General features: G+C 45.5%; 1 protein-coding gene across 1 annotated transcript in view; it reads right to left on the bottom strand.

The window, feature by feature from the left end:
- Window positions 1–13,726, bottom strand: part of SLC5A3 (solute carrier family 5 member 3) — a 98,102-nt gene extending 84,376 nt beyond the window's left edge. The window contains exon 1 of the mRNA XM_069636199.1: window positions 13,497–13,726. The gene's annotated coding sequence lies outside the window, so the exon portion shown is untranslated. The remainder of the gene's footprint in view (window positions 1–13,496) is intronic.
- Between the last annotated feature and the right edge of the window lie 3,576 nt (window positions 13,727–17,302).

Raw genomic sequence — 17,302 nt, forward strand, 5'->3', positions numbered from 1 at the left:
CTGTGTATGTTTTATTGTGTCATAACAGCAATCTCCCACAACGCCTATACTGATAGCACAGGGCCTGACCCCGCTTTAGAAATTTACCTCAAAGCTTGCCAGTGAACATTTGGGAATTTTGTCTCATGCAGATGACAGATATTGCCCCAAGCAGCCCCCAGACATGCTGTGCCCAATCAAATATACTGCAAGTTCAATGAATAGAAGGCGAATACAAATAAGGCAAAAATAATGACGTTGCAGCCCAAATTTCAATGTGATGGTGTATTAATGGTCAAAAGCTTCAGAGTGGAGGAACCACCATTTTTAGGTTTGTGTTGGACTCAAAGCTGCCGTGGCAAGAATACCAGCAGGTTAACGGTCGAGTGAAGGCTATGATGACTAAGCAACTGGGTGATATGAAATTACTGCAGTAATTAGTGCATATGAAGGGGAAATGCATCGTTTTTATTTGACTAAAAGGCTTGGAACATAGACAGATATTTCCTGTTAGATTACCTGAAAAGATGTTGGTGTCAAGCTTTCTAGGTAATCCATAAAGCATCATCCATCAAGGCAGTTCTGGATTTGGGCCTAAACTTTCACGGAGCAAAAGTAAAAGTTACATGTCTTCACTTAGTGATGAGGTCAAGAAGTGGCACTATCAACACTCTTCTATATCGAGTAGATAAAAATATAATGGAGAGTGAACCAAGGTATCCCAGGTGGCGCATGTCAAGGATTAAGGCAGATTTATCTAAATTGGAAGTGGATTACCTACTCGATAATAGCTTTTCCATGACCAATGTCTCAGTTAAATTACAATTAAAGTCTATGAAAAGAGAGTGGATCATATATTTTGGTAGAACCCACATGAATGCATTAATGACAAGTACGCTTGAGAATCAATATGGGGGAATTGCAGTTATTTATCAGAATGCTTGACAAGTTCATTTAGAAGAGCATGTTTGCTCTACTTGTTGGGCCACTGTCCAAATGGTTTGCAATTAGGACCCAATGGGCCTAATTGCGACCCAGCCGTTAAACCATGGGGCTATTAGCGCCATAGTTGACGCCGGATTCCGCCATGGTGAATGGCGGAATTACCGCCCCATTCCAAGGTTGGCGGGGCGGTAATTCCCCTTTGACCATTGGCCCTTCCCCATTCCCATTTTTGCCCCATAGGGCTCAATGGGAATGGGGAAGGCGGTAATTACGGTACCGCAAATTGCAGTACCGTAATTACCTCCAAGATCCCTTTGCAGGTCCCTTCCTTAACGGCTGGTGGACCTCGTAATTGGGCGGTAAGGGATTACCGCCACCAGTGCCCTTACCGGTACCGGTAGTCCCTTACCGCCCGGGTCGTAATGAGGCCGAATATCTGTTCCTCAAGCCCTTTGCCCAAGTTGACACTGCAGAGACGCAATTAAGACTGTGGTTCACGTTTTGTTCCCATTCAACTTATGGGCCAATGAAAGGAGAACCTAGATTGGTCCACCATTTACAGTTCAGCGTTTTGGGAAGGCAAAGTAAGACTTGGACCCTCTAATCTGGCAGCTGGTTAAAACTATTAAAGGGATTTAGCAATGATCTACTGGACAAAGAATAATAAATAGCAGATACCAATTTCCAGACTACAGGACAATACTTTATTGTTGAAGTAGCTAGATACTGCTTTTTCTTAAGACTGACACGGTTTTAGTGCAAGCCCTTTTGACTGTATATCCAATGCCCTTTGAATTATGTAATCTCTGTGCTTCATTTTACTCCACTTGATTGTAATCTCCAACTGCAGGCTATGCACAATGCATTTTGTATTAGAGCAGGGAGGGGGTCATTACATATTTACGCGGTATTGTATGAAAATTTAAAAACAACATGTGAATTCTAACAATGTCCCTTTTAGCGCATTCTAGCAGGATATGATATATATTATTTATAACGTGTTTAATACCCAGAGGATTCTAAGCGCGAACCCAGGGATCGAACCTGTGTTGCTCCATGTCATCATGCTTCCAAGACGAGCACGTTGCCCCTAAGCTATCCTCCCGAGACTGCCACACATACCGCATTTTTCATTTGATCGATTTTCATTGGATCTTCCTTCCTACCCTCCTTTCCAACCCCATCTCTAGTGTATTCTAGACACATGGCACACTGTTTGTGCTATCAATATTTGTATATATTCATTCAAGATTTTTAAAAAATGCATCCGGTTTTTAAATCATTTCAAGATGGTGTTTTACGTAATTGTGGGAAATGCAAGATTTTCTATTGTGATAAACTACTAAACATAACCGGCCGCCCAGACTCACGGCAAGCCGGCATTAATTGCCTCCTCAGCAATACTACTGCAATTCAAGTGGCACTAAACAATTAAAGTGGCTTAATAGGATCTCCCCAAACATGCATTTGACTCGTAGAGTAGCGGTCACCGGGATCTAGTGATTCACTAAATTACGTGATCTACAGGCACAGTGACAAGCCCCAACCACTAACATTTAAATTGGTAGATTATAATCCAGACTGTTTTCTGCATGCCCGGTTTAGTAGTATCCATTCAAAGAAACCACCTCTAGGGACTCAATCAAGAACCAACAAATGCACCTTACAACAAGAGCCCAAATCACAGACAACCATATGAAAAGTAAGCGCTCCAACTTTTACAAACTATGGCTATTCCAATGAATCATATATATATTATGGAGGTCCCGGTTAAAGTAGATTCTGTAGGCGGGATGTGTGGTTTGAACTAAAGCTGTGTCCCGCGATTTATCTCGAGGATCTGTCCCTTCTTCCCAGGAGAAGCCACCCTCTGATGCTTCGGAAATGAGCCTGCTAAGCAAAACCCTCCCTAGGGGTTTAGTAAAACAGGACCTCAATGCGAGTGACTCCCCTAAAGGGGACAAGAACACCCATTCCAATGGGGGACGCCCTACACCCGAGGCGTTATCTGCATACCTGGGAACGCGAGAAACCTATGTTGCATAATATTGAAAGTGCCTTTGGATGTTTGGCTCAAGACAATGCTGGTCTCCCTGTGGTATTGACAGCTGAATTTAAACACGTCCCTTTTTGGTCGCAGCGTGACAATAAAAAGGGACAATTGCCCTTGAATGGAGGAGAAGCAACAAGCAGAGGCGAACCTCCAACGTGAGCCTGTCACTGAGGGGCAGAGCCATGCTGCACATCGGAGCTGGCCGTGGTGTGGAGAGAGGCAAGAGAAAGAGAGAGATGCTGCTGACCAGCACAGAGCCATGCAGAGTCAGCGAGGCCAAGGCCGGGCAGAGCCAGACTTATCTGGAGGTGTAAGCACGCAGAGGACATGGTGGGCCCGGGGCCTGAGAAATGACGCTTGAACCCAGAACGTAAGTGAGGAACTAATCCTCCGCTCGCAACGAAGGAGCCAAGGAGCAGAGAAGCGCCGAGACAAGCGGAACACAAAACTTGCCTCTGTCCAGCCGGGAACGCCAAAAAGCCATGGAGAACGGCACCACACTGGAGCAAGCCTTGAAACACCAGGTAGCAGGGTTGCTCATGGTGGAAGGGGAGTAGAGTGACCAGTCAGCGAAAGGGGGAGAAGGAAAGATTACTATATCAGGGGCACAATGGTCCGGAGATAGAGAAATAACCAAGTGACTTTAAAGGGTTACAGAAGCCCAAGAGACTCGAACACTGTAAATCAGCCAAACGGCTGACAGAAACTACCGATAACCAAGAGAGGCATATGTAAAGAGGGGTTTTCCAACACCCCTGTGATATAAGGCATTGCGACAGAGAAACTGAAGGGAGTCAGAGGGCCCAATAAGACAAGTGAAGAACAAATTCAAGGGGACAACAGAAGGAACCAAGATGTGAAGCTGGTGGAAAGAAACCCACCCAAGTGGTGGAGAGGGATTAAGGAGGTTTCCCTGAACCTATGTTATCACAAAAGAGAGCAAGCACACCTGATAGAAGTGCATAGCAACACACTGCACATTCATACAGAGTTACAGAGGAGAGAACATTATTTACTACTGGTATTGATCCTGCTCTATTATTAAGGGCAACAAAGAAGTAAAGGATAGGGTGATTGTCTAACTACTCTTGCCTACCAGTGAAATAATTTAGGCTGCGCTGATGCGCCGCCTATCTAAAAGTGGATAGAATAAGAAGCAGTAGGAATATATTTCTCACATTTTTTATATGATTTCTACCAAGGCCAAAGATAGATAGTTCTCAGGGCCCAATGGTCTCTACGTTTTCATTCTCCAGCTTGTTTTTATCACTCATACATAAAGGACATTTTGGAAAGTCTGCCAAACCATTTGTGGCAAAGCCTAATTTATTAACCTATGGTCAGGAGGACCCATTTCCAAGATATCGAAGTTTAATATAAGTGCAAAGACGCTAGGTCTAATCATATTTGGGGCACCCGATATCCTATTGATCCGTAATCGATCAGCTCAAAAAGTGTAAATGGGTAGGGGTCCTACCACCCCCACTACAGTTATTGGTGTCTACCGGTTTCAGTGGTAAGAATTCTGTGTAACCACTTTCTTCACTCCGTTTGTAAAGAAAGGGAATAATATACTCACTAGTCTCTTGTTCATATGCACGTGTGTCACATTGCTTACCGCACCGTCATTGTACAATGTAAGTGGAAAGTGTAGTTGTGGCCCTGGACTATTATCTCCTGCTGGATCATATAGACTCAAGGCTAAACGGCTGGACCATGCTTCATCATGTGACCAGTTCGTCTGCTCGGACAGTCCTGTCCGTGTATGCTCGAATCCTATTTGGTGGTCTCCCAGGCTGAGATTGGACAACAGTAGGAAAGAACGGTACCTCCTCTCCAACTCTGTATGAATGTGGAGTGTGTTGCATTGCACTTCTATCAGGTGTGCATGCCCTCTTTTGTGATAACACTCTACTGTAAGGGCTTACACTGTTTATCTTGATAAAAAGCCCTGCATTTTGTGATTTTGCCCTCCACCTATGACAACTTGGACATTTGATCTTTTTAGGAACTTGGACACTATTTTGTAAACTTGATACTGTTGGAACTTTGACAAGAACTGTTAAACTAGGGAGAATTGTTTTCAATGAATATGCATTCGATCCAAAACCAGGAAGGATTCCTGGAAGCCCTAAGGGAGATCAGGTTGAACAACTCTGATGGCAGGACACTTGGCCTAGTTTTCTTATATATTTTTTGTAAGTGGTAAGGCCAGTTTAGATATTAGGTTTGGACAGAGGACCATTTTGGTTATTTTGATTATTGACAAGCACCTTAGAATAGTTTGTTAGGAAATTAACTCTCCTTTTAGCAATAGGGCTAGAAAGGAGTTTTTTTTTTAAGTTAAACCCTTTGATACATGTCCTCTGGTCCGAGTCCTTCCGCTTGTGTGCCACAGTCCCCAGAACTTCAGTGAAAGTTTGTGATCACTCTGAACAGGTAATCTGGGAGAACTGTTTCCGAGATGGAGTTTGCGTTTGTGGGAGCCGGAACACTGCCACTTATTAATGATATTTAAGAGGGGCCGCCCTTAGAGAAAATAATTTGTTCCAGTGCTTTACACATACCTTCTTGATTAACAATCACCAGTGATAAGCATTAAGAAATGTCCCTTTATTTGCTCTTGTTGGAAACATGATTCTCTGGATAGCACCTTAGAGAAGAGCAAACTTTCTACAGTACACCCTGAACCTTTTTATTCAGATTTTTTGTAAATACCCAAATCTATTAGACACGAGCAGGCAAAGATCCCAGACAAACTATTGGTAATTCCAATCAGGTGATCACTCACAAATGGGCACTAGAAATGTATTCCCAATGTACCCAATTACAAGAAAGTGCAGACAGTTTTGTGTATCATCCTCTCGCCAGTGCTGCTATTCTACACAATTTAGGATCAAATTCTTTTTGGGCCAGATACTGCTCACTATGCATGCCAGATACCAGGCAAGGGATAAACGCCCGGGCTGCAATGCCACCCCTCTTCATGTACCCAATTCTTACCCAACACCCTTCAAAAGGGAGAGGGTACCTTAACACCAAGTAATTCCAGCTAAAGTCTTTCAGGTCTGAATAGGAATTTAAGGGGTCACCATGCTTGCCCCCACCCATGAAGCAGCTCCTTACATGCCATGTAGTGATCCTTCAATTGGAATCCGTGGAACTCCACCACTAAGACCAACCTGCGCCAATTAGTGAGTCCACCCCAATGCATATATAGGTCCGAAGAACTCTTTGTGTCACCTCTAAGAGATCCAACTGATGCCTCGTCTGCATAGTCACCCTCGACCCACCTCCTCAGCTCTATGCAGTCCCAATTATTAGATCTGCCCTCTTATTACAATAAAGCAGAGTCCATTTCTTCTCCATCCGACCATTCTTTTATGAGCTTTCTTTGTGCCATGACCTAGAACATGAGCAGAGTGTTGAAGCCTGAGAGTACACAACTATGAACTGCGATTCACAGGCATACCAGGTGAAGCGAAAGGCTTCCAGAGGGAATAAAACCACACAACAACAGAAAACGAGGGAAGGGAAAGTCCTATCTGAAGGATGAGGGAGTGCCATTTTTGTAAGCAATTCCCGACTAAGAATAAGGTGAAATACCCATTTAAAGCCACACAGTTTAGACTAACGGGTTTTATAAACATCTGTTTGTACATATATCGTTTTGGCAATCTCTCCTCACTCACAGGCTCTCTTGAAGTATTCTTGTCCTTTGCTTAGGACATATGTGTCACTTTACTTCCCTCGAAGCTAAACTTAACCCTACTGCTGTAGTCTGTATTATTACCATCGCAATGCTTAGAGAGAATTCTCATTGGACAACCTGTGGGCTATAGGAAGCCGTATGGCCAACAGATTATTTAGAAAGCTGCCTTTAAAGGCTAGAAGCAGCGCATGGGAGTCGAAACCCAAGACATCTAGAAGGCCACATAATGAGTAACCGTGATTCATAGTGTCAAGAGTAATGAGAGTTATAATAGCTTTAAAGACCACCCACCCCTTGGCCATATGTAAAACTAGTTAAATGTCCTCCGGCATGTAATTCAGTCTTCAGGGCTTATAACACCAGATATGGCCCCCAGACCGGTCCAATAAAGCTTAATTACCACAAGGATTCCATTATAAATCTTATTTCAGCAAATCGGAAAACTCGGAATGCAGTCCATAACCTCTGGTATAGACCTTGCTCCAAACATTCTGACTCAAACAGCAGCCCGACAAGCAGCACAGAAACAATTGCTTCAGCTGAGTACAGTTGAAATTCAGTTGAAATTGTCAAACAGACAAAATAAAACATCAAATCTATAGCCCCACAGCTTCACCTCAGGGAACGACTTTGGATGTGTCATAACCCCATGATAATGATTGGTTTGTAGACTGCAAACAGTGTTACCTTGTGCTGATGAAGTGCAGAGGTGCCAACAGAGAAGGACAAAATATAAAGTAACCTTTGTTGACTAGGGAACCCACTCCGATTTAAGAACAATAAATCGTTAGTATGGCCTCGGAGTGCTCCAGAAAACCTGGATGGAGGTCGACCACAAAAAAGAAAAAAAAAAAACTAACATTTTCCCTAGAATGGTCCTGATTTCACTGTACGTCATAAGTAGGTACCAAGCTTTAGAACTTGCTTCAATTACACATACTGCTCCAAAATGGGGCTATGACCTCTCCCCACCGGCCTCAAATTAACAACGAGAAAAGGCGAGGACTATTCAAACATGTTAAGGGATTAAGCTCGCAAATTCACGTAAAGAAACATCTTCCATGACGAGCACGAAAGACAGAATAACTGACTATTGAATTAAATATCATTGTGGTACCAAAGGACAGCTTTCCATGTTTGGGAAAAATGGGATACAGGCTTTAAAACAGTAGTTATTATGCATCTGGGGCAAAGCCGAACAGTAACATTATCTACGGAAAAACATTATACATGTATGTATTTATGCTGCATCGCTTGACTAATGTGGCTACATTTTAGAATGTCTTGGGAGCTATTTGTTTTGTTGAGCTTCGTTATTATTTTTCTACATCTCATTTCCTGCAGTCTTTGCCACTGAGCAACATCTCCCTTCTTCAGAAAAGTCAAAATAATTCCATGTATTGGGAATGTCCCGCAGTGGTTAGGTTTTGGGAAAAGGTATCAGAAATCATAGAAGAGATAACTCAGATCCCGGCCTCCCTAACCCCCCGAAAATACTTGTTCTGAGACATCGGTAAAAGTGTGGAAACCACTAGGAGACTGTTAAATGTCTCCTGTGTGGTAGCAAAAAGCTGCATATTGAAGTGCTGGAAGAGCCTAACCCCACCAAACGTTGAGAATTTTCTCTGAGAACTAACGTATGTAAACAAATGCGAGGAACAATACACATTGACTGTACCAACAAGCAATCACCCTAAAGACATATGGGGCCCGTTTCGGATGTATTTGTGTGAAAAGGCCTCAGACGATGAAGCATCTATATAAATGCAAATGTATTCTTAAACAATTGTGGTATATCAGAAGAGATGAATGTACTGTGAATATAGTTATATCTGCTAAAACCATCAATAAACGGAGTTTAAAAAAAAAAAGTAAAAATAATTCCAAGGGTGGTTATGTTGGTAGCATATGGATTCTTTTAATGTTAAAAAATATAAAAGTGGATTTCACAGTTTCCCTTCTTATATAATTGGTTATTTATAATGCGTTTAATACCCAGAGGTTTCTAAGCGCAGACCCGGGGATTGCTCCGCGCCGTCTTGCTTCCAAGGCGAGCATGTTGCCCTAACCTATCCTCCCGAGACATTTACTCAGCAACGTTTTCAGTAACAATATGAAAAAAATACTTTATTAGGAAGCGGTCTCATTATGATCAAGTGTACTTTTTTTTATTTATTTACAATTTGTATAATGTGTGTGCTTTAAAGAAAAATGCATGTGCTCATTTGTGGCAAACGGCTCTCTGGTGGCCGGGGGAGTTTGTGTGCTTTTAAGGTTGGAATGTAACTATATATAAAAGCAGAAGTATGGTGTAGAAGCTGAGGCGCTGACTAAAAACACAATATAATTTGAATGGAATCAACAGTGACATGAACAAGGTAAGAGCATAGGCAAATATATATGAATTCATTATGTTTGTAAAGTGTAAAAGACTCAAAAACAAAAAATAAAAATCACGTTCATATCACCGTTGATTCCATTAAAATTATATTGTTTCGAGTCAGCGCCTCGGCTCCTACACTCTACATTTTCGCCAGCTTTTGGTTGTGTGCTGGGGTTAGGAAACATTGCTGCTTCACTCTTCTCTATTAATTCAGGAATGGAATAGTGCCTGGATCGATAGGGCATGGTTCACACAGTAATCACAATTTTTCCTTATCATTTAATATTATATATATATTTATATATAAAAAAAGGTTGCAGTTATGTGCACAGGAGAACGAATCACGTAACTATGAAATAAGTAGACAATAGGAAAGGTGTTGCCCCCTTTCACAACTGACCCGTCTGTAGAAATGATAACGGTCTTCAAGGGTTTCAGCTTAGAGTGTTTAATGTTCCGGTCACTCCAATCAATGAAGTGTTTTGCACTTCAGAGTAGATCAGTGACACAGGATATTCTAGTGGACTAGGCTGACTGCAGAGCACGCATGTACCTGGTATACGAGCATGAGGAGGAAGTGCTTCTGCCTGGGATTTCAAGTGCCATCAGCTTGCACAAAAACATTGTTTGATTTTTCAAAAAGCGTAAAGAATGGAGGTTAGCTGAAGGGAACCTTGAATGTATGGAAAGCATCCATATTGAGGGTAGAGAAAATTGTCATCGAACCAGTTTTTCCAGATTAACAGAACTGTTTTACAAGAAAAATAATTTCCAACGTGCAAACATATCCGTGGTACAGGCTTTATCGTATGCTTTTAAATAACCAGAGAACAGAATTTTTAGACTATGGTTTGACGTCTATGTTTTAGTATATCGCGCTAATCCCAACTGTGAAGGATTGAGGGGTTTAAAAACATCTCACACGCTTGAATAACCTAAATATGTACAAGAGGACATGGTGGTCAATTCACTGTCCTTGCTGGAAGCAAGACGTAACCAGAAGAATGTGCCCCAATTCTGAAAGGTCCTGCATGTAGAAGGAGCATCAGGCAGGAAGTGCTGCCCCCTAGTTATATCCAACCCCCGCCCCCACACTTCTGTGGTGCAGTGATGGCCCAAGCATATGCTGAAAGAAAAATATATGCTTTGTGCAAACACGCAGGGTGTTGGTTTTCCCCCTTTGCTTGTATGTAGGTACAACCTACGCCATGCGCTTCATGAATTTAAAAAAATGCTTCAGATACATTCTGGTGCTCTTGCTTGTCCATTCTCAAGAGGCATTTTTATATTTATGTTTTTTTTTGGAACGGCTCTGGCTTTCATCGTTTGGTGTTCAGTCTGATGTAATTTGTTATACCTCATAGAGACTACCAACCACAGCCTAGGTGACCGTCTAGCACGGGTGGTCAAAAAAATATGCAAACCAATTTCCAAATAAGATAGCGCAGTCTATGCGACTGTACGAAATTCAGATCAACAAATGTTCTTTATAGCTTGCGGAACATATTTCAGTCATCGTATTCTTTCCCAAGTGGCACCCTTACACCTTAAGAGCATGAAGTAGTAACTCAAACAACAAATACTGATTGTACAGAGAAAGGCACTTGCATGTTCAGAAAGAAGAGCCTGCCAGTGTGGTACTTATTTCGGTTGGGCATTTGCCAGGCCAATGGCTCTGTTTTGCCAGGCGGCGGTAGCTGCACCCGGTTTGCTGCTACCTACCTGAAGGCAACATTTGGGAACTCACACGTTAAGAGTGCCCCAATGAGTTTCATGCTGGATTTCTGTGCAGTCAATACGTCCATACGTTTCAATGCGCATGATAGTAAAGCAGCGTGCTATTCTTATTATTAAATATGTCATATGCAGATTTCACGATTCAGCTATTGCGTCACCACACATGAAACGTTGAAGGTGTTTTCCATTAAAGACAGCAATGGATGGAAAAATGTTTGAGGAATAGATACTGTGCTGCTCAGAACATTACCCTACCATGTTCTCACTCAGACAGTGGGTTTAATTTCCATCATCGTACGTTTACATGCATAATATGCACAGAAATGTAACCAACTTGGAAAAATCAACACAAACTCATTACAGCAATCCCAAACAGCAAGCACACAAACACCCTTAAATACCAGTGACCTGCCCATAACTACTCATGGACGCAGCCCCCTGCCTTTCAAAACAGGCCCCGCCCTATTAAATCTAATCTTGCTAAATCTTACCCTTCCGAAAAAAGCCTGCAGAGTTTCCCAAAAGTACCATGTTGCCCTTCAAAAGCAAGTTTGGTGGCATTTAAGAATGGATAAGGTGTTGTAAAATCGGACATAGCAGGTCATTTTTCTCCCACTCTATTACGGCTCATAGGCGATTTTATTCATGTATCTCCTTATTCAGTGGCGTCATCCCCCAAAACATGAGTGGTTAATTTCATTTTGGGGTAAATTAGACATGTGAGTGGAGAGGCAGGACCCCTCCAAGAAAAAGGGAAATAAAATGCTACAATGAAATGTACAGTTTTCAGGTTGGTGGAGGAAATCTCACAGAACCATTTGCTTCACTCCCCGTGAAAACATGTTACATTATGTTCCTTCCAAGCCCCTTTGCTGTGATTTTTCTGTCTTCTCGTTTCAGAAATAACTGTCCATTAGGAAATTGTCCATTTGCTTATCCATCTAGTTATGCTCTATGAAAAATTATCAAAGTTAATCTTGAATAAAAATTCGCTTATTGGGAATATTTCCTAAAGTAAATACCGCATACAATTATGCATGTATACGAGTTCCAGGTGTACTCGTGGAAACAGTTGATGTAAGCTACCATCATTGCAAAATGCACTAGAATGCGTGCTCTTTCATTATACTATATAGCGGACTGCATTTTGCAGCTACTAAACTCCTACAAACATATCGACATAACCCACACGCAGGGATGGGAATCCACGAAAATAGTGATCCAAGCTCCATGGTCCAATCGCCCCACGATGATGTACTTGGAGTACACACGTGACTAGTAGCCAAGAGCATGCAGCAGAACCTTCCCGATGTCTCTGGTCTCCGTCGAGATCCTCAAATAAGTAAAGGAAAGTAGGGGTCGCCGAGCAACGTAGAATGTCAGATGCAACTCTGGTGGGGGCGTTTTTTCTCGTCATGTCTGGCATCGTCAACAAACCATTGTGGGTCGCGAGCTTCTCCCTTGCGTAGTTCCTTTTGCAACATGCTCTTCCAATGGGGTAGGTGCCCTCAAAATCCCTAGGCTGAAATGATGTTGGCACCCACTGCTAGCAACTCAGTTAGTGGAAAATAATCCCCCCAGAGCGTTGCGGTAATGAAAGGCAACATACGCTTCAAGAGTTAGCTGGGACTCCCAAAAAGGGGTGCGAACGATGGGCGTTAGGAAAGCAACTCCACTGAAAGAATGGTCTCATGGGCAGTTTGGTAACCCATATGGGAGAGATAACGGAGGATCATATCGTAAACCTTTTACATCTGCCATGAGTGAAAATTAAATAACGTTACAACATCAATCCATACATGAGAATCTGTAAAAGCAAACAGGTTTGGTGCAGATTGACTTCAGCACCCCGTACCGTGTGTCTGCATCCTCGGTGTCCTTAACGTCTGAAGACTTTATTCAGTGGGGGGCTTTACCCTCTGCTAAATGCATTCCCCCGCGCCCCCACCCCCAACGCACACACGCACACATACATACACACAACACCAACGCACGCACACACGCACACATACACACAACACCAATGCATTGTGCTTACTGAACCACAGCCCCCTTACCCCCACATCACTGGATCGGTCTAAGCAGCCCCCACACAGCGCTAGCCTCCGTTGTTTACCTTGCACACTTACCTTGTGCAGCTTTCATTCCTGTGGGCATACAGAAAATCCCAGACCTCAGCTGCCCACCTTGTGCTGCCAGCAATCCCCGCAGGGACGGGTATACCGAGCAGTGCGCCCCGTCTGCTGGCACCGGGCGGGTGCTGGCTACAGGAGGCAGATATAACCTGTGTGTGTGTTGTTCTGGACACGCAGCCCCTCCCCTCATCTACAGAGTACACGTTGCTTTCCTCGCGTGGAGCAGCTCTGCCATCTACAATCCTTGCATGCGGACAATGACCGGGTTCTGTTGCACAGCCTACGCCTGGGCTTGCGAGTGCACACGGAACCTTGTGGTGTACTATCAACACACACTTCAACGGGGTAAATCAGGAGCCCTTGTATTGTGCTGCCGGTACCCGTAGCAACACACAAGGCTGCCCCCCCCCCTTCACCTTGTGCTGCGGGGACACCGACTGCCCGTCTCCTTTCGTTGGGCTGTGCAGCTGCCTGAATTCGCTTACCTTCTGACCGCGAGCGCCTGTAAAGGACAATAAAGACACACACACAGTAGTAGAAGGGGGGTCTCACCCGCTGCATGGCCTTGAGGATGAGAGCCAGCTCGTATCTAGGCATGTCCGTGGTGGTAGAACACGCTGCTTACACGTACGGCTGTTACTGCGACGTCTGCCCTCCAACAAGCGGAAGATACCAGCACTGCGCCGGGGCATAGAGAAGTGACAGCTTGAGGGCATAGCGCCGCCCCTTAAACCCGTGCAGCTCCGAGCCGACTCAGACATCCGCTAAACACGCCCGTCCCCGTCCCCGCCCCCTCTCCCCACCCTGAGGCGGAGCCGACACTGGCAGGCGCAGCCCACCGCCCTCCTCTTCCTGCACCAGCCTAGTACATGGCTGGGTGAATCACAGAGGGGCAGGCTTCCAAAAGTGGGCCTCTCCTCCACGCGGGGGTATGAGACTCTGCAAACTGGACACCAGTCCGGCCAACACGCATGCGCCTGCGCAGTCGCAATGCTACGCACTTTACAAAACGCAGGAGCCGCGCACCCGTGTTTTCGATAGGTATTCATAATTGGCACAGCACTTATATATTTTTAGCAATATACAAGATCCTCTAGTTCAGTTCAAAAGATGTTTACTGATATTTTAAAAAAACAAACAATTCTCTGAAAATTATCGAATTCTTGTTGAATCATCAGCAAGTTTGTTGAAGTCCTTTGTATGAACCTGGCAACTTCAATTTAACAGTATTGATAACCCTGGCATCTGTCCATTTGTATCCAACACATACACATAGCTCATTCCCCTTTCCCCACAGAGAAATGTAGAATGAGTCCTGTTTGTTTTTGGCATAAAAAGTCCCCAGATTTATTCCACAATAACACAAACCAAACTGCACACATTTGTGGAAAATTACTCATGAGATGCGGCGACTGCTCTGTGTCCAAAAGAACCTGCTTCCCCCTTTCCTTCCCTAAAAGTCCAGAATAGGCCCAACTCTCCCAACCATGCGTCCGAGCCCCTCCTGCCCCTGCAGGCGCTCCTGGGCCGGGGGAGTGCCGTTTCCTTGGGGGAAGCTGAGCCGTAGTTGTTGCTCCCCGACGCCCCTGCCGCTTAGGCTCCCAAGGGGCGCTGGGTCTGAGAAGGGCGAAGACCCTTCCTGCTTTCTCCTGGCTCATCCAGAGTCTGTCTCATGTTTTTGTTCGTCCAAACACCACCACACCGTCTTGTTGTCCTACGACGTCGACGACCAGGTATCTTCTGCTTGTACGACCTCCACCTCGGGCTATCTGGACCATTGGTCTACCACCGCTAAAAAATACATGCCCCGACCCGTTGATCCAAAATCCACATGGACAGTTCCCCAGGGCTTTTCGCTCCGTTCCATTGAGCTGATCGGTGGAGCTTTATCCCCGGGATTCGCCGCCTGACACGGCAGACACCTTTTTATAAACAGCTCGACCATTCCCTCGAGGTCAGGGAACCACACCTTGGGTCGAAGCCGCGCTTTGGTCTTGGATACCCCTTGGTGCCCTATGTGAGCCAACTCCAATACACGATCTCTCAGGGCCTGTGGGATCACAATTTTCCTCCCCCTCAGCAGTAGTCCGTCGTCAGAAATGGATAGCTCATCCCTCACCCTCCAAAGCGCCTGAAGGTCTTTCTGGGCGTCAGCCTGCCGCCTTGAATTCTTCTGAAGCGCCTCTCTCCAATCGCCGCTTCTAACCGCCGTTTTGATGATGTGGAACACTTCATCCTTGGACGATGCTGTCGCTATGGTGAGTCTGGACAGCGCCACCGGCAACGCACCTTCCACCACATGACACAGCAGCCCTCGACAGTCAGACACCTCTTTGGTCTTTTCCACATTCTCTGGGTTTGTGTGTCGCGACAGATAGTCCGCTGGATTATTGGTCCCCGGTCTGTACACCAGTCGAAACCCATATTCCATAAGGGCCAGCATCCATCGCTCAATTCTGGGTTGAGGTTTTGATGACACACCCGCCAAGATGGGCAGCAGGGGCTTATAATCGGTCACGACTACGACCGGCTTGCCCAGGATGTAGAGACGAAAATGGCGACAGCCCCACAGTATGGCCAAGGCCTCTCTTTCTATTTGCCAGTAACGCTTTTCTGTGTCTGTGAGCGCTTTGCTCGCGTACTCAATGGGTCGCATGTCCCCTCTCTTGTCCGCTTGCATCAGCACCGCACCTACACCCACCGGGCTGGCGTCAACAATGATCTCGGACTCAGCGGTGGGGTTGAAGTACGCGATGGTGTCTCCGTCGGACAGGGCATTTTTGATGACCTGAAATGCCTCTTGCTCTTTCCTTTCCCACACCCAGACAGCGTCATTCTTGGTCAGCGCTCTGAGGGGTTCCGACAAGGAGGCCAAACCCTTAATGAAGCGCCCACATTAGTTTACCATCCCCAAGAAGCTCCTTACCTCCGTTGGGGACTGGGGTGCTGCGGCCTCCCGAATGTCCTTGATCTTTGCAGAATCGGGCGACACTCCGCTGGCATGAAAGATGAAGCCAAAAATCCCAATTCTGTCTTTGAAAAACTCACATTTTTCACGGTGTAGGGTAAGCCCCAAATCTTCTAGCCTCTTCAGCGTGCACTCCAATCTCTTCATGTGTTCTGCCTCTGAGTCTGCAAACACCAAAATATCATCGCTCATATTCAAGACACCTTTCAGTCCTGCCAGCGCCCCCCTGATGGTATTTTGAAAAACATCTGCAGCAGATGAAATGGCGAAACTCAGGCGCTTAAACTGATAGAGGCCATCCTGCGTCGTAAAAGTCGTGATATAACGTGAGTCCGGGTGGAGCTCGAGCTGATGATAGCCCGCCCTCAAGTCTAACTTCGAAAAGACTCTCGCCCCTTGCAGTTCTCCGATAATATCATCGAGAGTGGGCGTTATGTGTCTCTCCCTTTTGATAGCCGCATTTCGACGCAAATGGGCACTACTCCCAGCTGTTTTGGCTTGGGGGCCACCACTATTGGCGAGACCCAGGGCGTCGGGCCTTCCACCCTTTCGATGATGTCCATTCGGACCAGTGAGCGGAGTTCTTCCTCCAGCTGCTCCCGGAGATGGAACGGGATCCGTCGATGTTTGAGAGCCGTAGGCCTGATGGTGTCGTCAATGTGGAGACGCACAGGAGGAGCTCTCAACTTTCCCACTCCTTCAAAAATGCCTGATAATCTGGCCACTAGCTGCTCAATGTCTGCTTGATAGACTGCGAACGCAAAATGCACAAGGTCCAATGCCTCAGACGCAGCACAGCTAAGCAGGGAGTGGGGGCTCACGTCAGTGACAAAAAATCGTGCTTTTATGGACTTGCCGCCCTTTGAAACAGGCGCCAAGAAGACGCCCTTGATGGGGAGCGGTGTGTCGCCGCCAAACGTGAAGATCTTCGCCCTCGAGACATCCAACGGTGGTGGTCGCGGGATCGACTGGTAGTGATCTGAGGCCAGCACACATACCGAGGCTCCCGTGTCAATCATCACTTGTGTAGGGACCCCTTGAATGTCCACGATGCATTTGGGCTGCCTCTTTTTCCTTGCCCCTGTGGCTATGCTCGAAATGAAGAACACCTCATCCTCCTCTTCTTCCTCCTTGGCCATGTTCAGCCTCTGCATATCCTGTTCAACTGTCGCAATACTCTTTTGCCCCCTCGACCCGCTGCCCAACAACCTGGCCGGACCCCTTTGAGTAGCCACCGGCGCAGGAGCGCGGCACATCCGGGCATAGTGTCCGAGTCCGTTGCATCTGCCACAGGATCTGGATTTGGCGGGACATTCTTCCGAGTGCGGCAAATCGTATCCACAATATTGACAAATGGACGCCACTCCATGCATTGGACTTGCTTCTTGGT

The sequence above is a fragment of the Ambystoma mexicanum genome, chromosome 7p, assembly GCF_040938575.1.
Source record: "Ambystoma mexicanum isolate Mex_15411 chromosome 7p, UKY_AmexF1_1, whole genome shotgun sequence".
NCBI lineage: Eukaryota > Metazoa > Chordata > Amphibia > Caudata > Ambystomatidae > Ambystoma > Ambystoma mexicanum.